Genomic DNA, 4,347 nt, shown 5'->3' on the forward strand with positions numbered 1-4,347 from the left:
CATTATTCAGGAATGATTCTAGGAACTTATTTTAGCACCATTTACAATATTACATCATTGTTGCAATTCTTTGCACTTTTTGGTTTTTACATGCGTTCATTATTGATCACATGCATTTATAGCGCTGCACTTGTCTTTAACATAGAATAGTTACGTGATTAAAGAGAATGAAGATATATAATTATATTGGGAAATTAGAAGTATATAAATTATTTGAGATATAAGTGTGAAAATGTTTAACATTTGAATACAGAATGTATGACATTCATTAGTAAATGCATTAGTTTCCTGATCATTTTGGAGACACAGCAAAAAAAAAGAAAGAAGAAAATAGAAAATTCTAATACAGGTGTACTATTTAATACATTCTAAGAATTTTCTCTTTTGCCATCATAAAAACGCCAATATTAATAAAGCCCGCGCTTGTGCGCCATCTAGCGAACATATCCGGTATTGCACCTAAAAATGTGCCAGACGGGATACCACATTTAGTGATAGCAAAGTAGTCAGTAGACGCTCGTCAATGAGCTTGCTAGACGCTGGTCAGACGACTGATTGATTGACCGGAGTCTGCCTGAATGGTCAGTCTCTGCTAATACACTCACATCTTAGTGAATCAGGGCCTTTGTGTCTGGTTCTACCTGCCCATCCAGGACTGAAAATTTTATCTATTCCTGCTTTATTTGCCAAATCTACTAATAGGGACCCTGATATCTCTTTTAATCCTTCAGCAAAAAAAAAGGTTTCCTTATTCTGTGTGGAATCAGGAATTCCTTGGGTGGGGGTTCAGATTGGTCTTCCACCGCGTCCTGGACTGGGACGGGGGATGAGGCTGTGGGTTGGATTTGCTTCTGTGCTGCAATAAAAAATTCACGTCCTCTTTGGAGAAGGAGGGATATATTCTGACAGTACAGAGCTGACAGTACAGAGCGGGTCTAGTAACACATAACCACTTATCACTCTCAACAAAAGATAGACAGTAAGAACTTGAATACTGACTCTATTTCAATAACTTTGACCCGTTCACTTACCAACTAGGTTCACTTATTTTCATAAACAAATTATCTTATACTCTATGCATTTGATAATAGAAGCAAAGAAAAGAAAGTTGGTTACCCTCAACAGACTAGTCAAGACTCTGTAATTATACCTAGACCCTGTCTAGGTTTTTCAAATGTAGACCCCGTCTACATAAATCACCTTTCCTTATCTGAGTCTCCCGGAGACTCAATGAAGTATTCCCAGAATACTCCTGTCACAGTTCAGAGATCGAGAGTTAAGTCAGAGCCCACGGACAGCCGGACAGACAGACAGATTTTGTTTATCTTACCGGGTGACCGCAAATGGGTTGACCTCCCGATCTCGGTGGGACCTCCAATTGAAAGGTTGTCGCTAGCCCCTGGCTATCAGTCTTTATCAGGCTGTTGAAGGTACGACGCGTCGGGAAGATTGACTTCATCTCAGAAAAGACAAACACATGCATACGGTGATAGGTGAAATCAATCTCTCAAGTTTATTAGTGGGAAGAAAATTAATATAACAGAAAAAAGAAAGGTGGGGGGCACAGAGTATCAAAAAGCTGAGTTGTCAGTAATTGATTGACTGAATACAAAAAGACAACATTGACGTAAATTCTGAAAAGTGATGAGAAGTGGAGTTTCACTTTCCCAGGAATAAAAAAAGTTTCTAAATTGTTTTAAAACACTTATCTACTACATACAATAGAATCTCGCTAGATACTTGTTAAGGCTATGAACATGACTTTCTCAGGCCTTGAAATCAGTTACAAGCATTAAACAATTATTTTTCCATGGGACAGAAGTATTTGACTTTTAATTATATCATAACAGAAACAGGTGCTGTTAGTATAAAGAAATAATTGGATACTATCTCCTCTACCAAGGCTAACCTAACATAAGAAATAGAAAAAGAATATTGGGAGTTCAGTTCTGTAACACATAACTGACACAGCATATTTTCATTAACTCATTCTGGGTATAATACAAAACAATTAATCAACATGTTAGTACAAAATGGAGTGGGGGAAAACAAAATGACAGACCTAAAAGACATACATTTCCCTTCAGAACATATGTATGGTGATGTACATAATATTATAAGCTAATGATGTAACCCTCAGCTACTGTATATATTTAAAGAATAATATAGCTTAAGAACATATCAATGTATAATCACTAAACTATATATGTATCAATGTTAAAAACGTATACTAAATACACACAGATACTATTAAAATACATAATGTAATGAGTCCTCCTAATAACCTTGACATATACTACCAGCCTAAATATAGTATACTCAGCCTTCAGCTGGTTTAGCTAGTTCAGCTTAACTCCTGTCTTTTACTGTCTCAGCTATAATTGAAGAATAGTAATACTACCATTTGTCAAAAGACCATTCACACATATTAATATTAATTATGACTAATCATAAAAACCAAATATTTTGCAAGCTTGCCATCAATATAAGTGCCGAATCATAATTTGATTTATTAACAGTCAGTGACACCAAGTCAGTTCCCCCCAGTGTCAGAATGCCCCCCGCAGTTCCGCTGTCCCGCTGTCCCGCTATAAGTCGCTGATTGCCGCCATTACTAGTAACAAACTAAAATTTAAAAAATTCCAGTATATATACCACCATTTGTAAATGTTATAACCTTCACGTAAACCAATTAATTTACACGTATAGGGATTTTTTTCAGCAAAGACATGTAGAAGAATACATTTTGGCCTAAATTTATGACGAAATTAGATTTTTTAAATTTTTTTATTGGACATGTTTAATAGCAAATAGTCAAAAATATTGTTTTTTTTCTCAAACTTGTCAGTGTTTTCTTGTTTATAGCGCAAAAAATAAAAAACACAGAGGCAATCAATTACCACCGAAAGAAAGCTCTATTTGTGGGAAAAAAAGGATGTAAATTTAATTTGTATGCAGAGTTGCATGACCGCGCAATTGTCAGTTAAAATAACCCAGCGCTGTAATGCCAAAAATGGCCTGGTAAGGAAAGGAGGTAAATCCTCAGGAGGGCAAGTGGTTTAACCTCTTTGCGCCGCCACCTCCCGACCCTTTAAGGGTTTCAGAAGCCGGGGCGGCCGGGTGGGGTTTTAAGGTCATGTGACCGCTGTGATTTGCCGTCACGGCGGTCACATGATCAGGAAAGGTCCCGATCGAAAGAGGAGATTGAGACCTTTCCGTGAGTATGGGACATGTGTGCTGGGAGCGCGCAGGGCTCGCTCTCAGCACATATGTTTTTGGTAATTGCACGCAAATGTGCGGCCGCTCAGCGTCAAGGCCCAGACATCGGGAGGCTGCACATTTGCATGCGGCCGGTGTGAAGAGGTTAAGAAAGGTTGTTTTTCGGGTGGAGACATGATGTATGCAGTCACTTTGCTGAACTAAGATTGGAGAGCTAAGATTGGGGTGCAGCTATTATCTTTCATCCTTTGATGTAGAGAGGAGAAGGGCTATGGAAGCCTGCACCTAGATTGTCCATGCATGGTAAGGGGAGCAAGTCTTTAGCGGTGGTATGAATCTGGACTGCTTGCAAGTGCAGGTAACTTATGCCCTGTAGACCAATGTGAAAGTGAAAGAATTCTCTCATATACTCTTCCTTGAAGCTATTCTAAAGCTGACCTTTGTGTTACACATACTGTATGTTGGAATGTGATGGAAACACCTTGTAGTGCTATGGTGCTGGAACTCAGAATTTCATGATCAGATCTTAACCTCTTCAGCACCAACCATTGTAAGGCAAGTGGCTATCTTTACATGCCTTTTCTTTGTGCTGATTTGCCTCTTAGTCTTGTGAGCACAGTCATTGGAGAGTGCAAATCACAGAAAAAAGCTACAGAATCATTGAAAATGTCTTTGTACCACGTGGTTGCTATGATTAATCACAGTGATCACAACTATAAACAATGCCTGTGATCACACTTGTCAATGGCAAGTGTTCATCACAGGCAGAAAGCACAGAGCAAATGAGAATGGCTTTATACCTTGTGATGGTTGTGACCCATTGCAGTGATCACAAGTGGCCCACTGGCTGTGATGAGCAGACAGCTCTCCTTTCCCATACCTTCCAACTTTACATCTTGAGAATGAGGGACACTTTAGGAAGAGGTTGACCTGCGACATGACAAAAAGTGGGTGTGGTTAAATTACATGAAATATTGGGTGTGGCTTAAACTATATTTTTTACTTTTTGTTATTAAACATGTCCAATAAAAAAAATTTAAAAAATCAAATTTCGTCATAAATTTGGACCAAAATATATTCTCCTATATATCTTTGCTAAAAAAAAATCCCAATACATGTAAATTAATT

This window comes from Staurois parvus, unplaced genomic scaffold (genome assembly GCF_062004578.1).
Source record: "Staurois parvus isolate SC_StPar_1 unplaced genomic scaffold, SC_StPar_1.0 ptg000386l, whole genome shotgun sequence".
NCBI lineage: Eukaryota > Metazoa > Chordata > Amphibia > Anura > Ranidae > Staurois > Staurois parvus.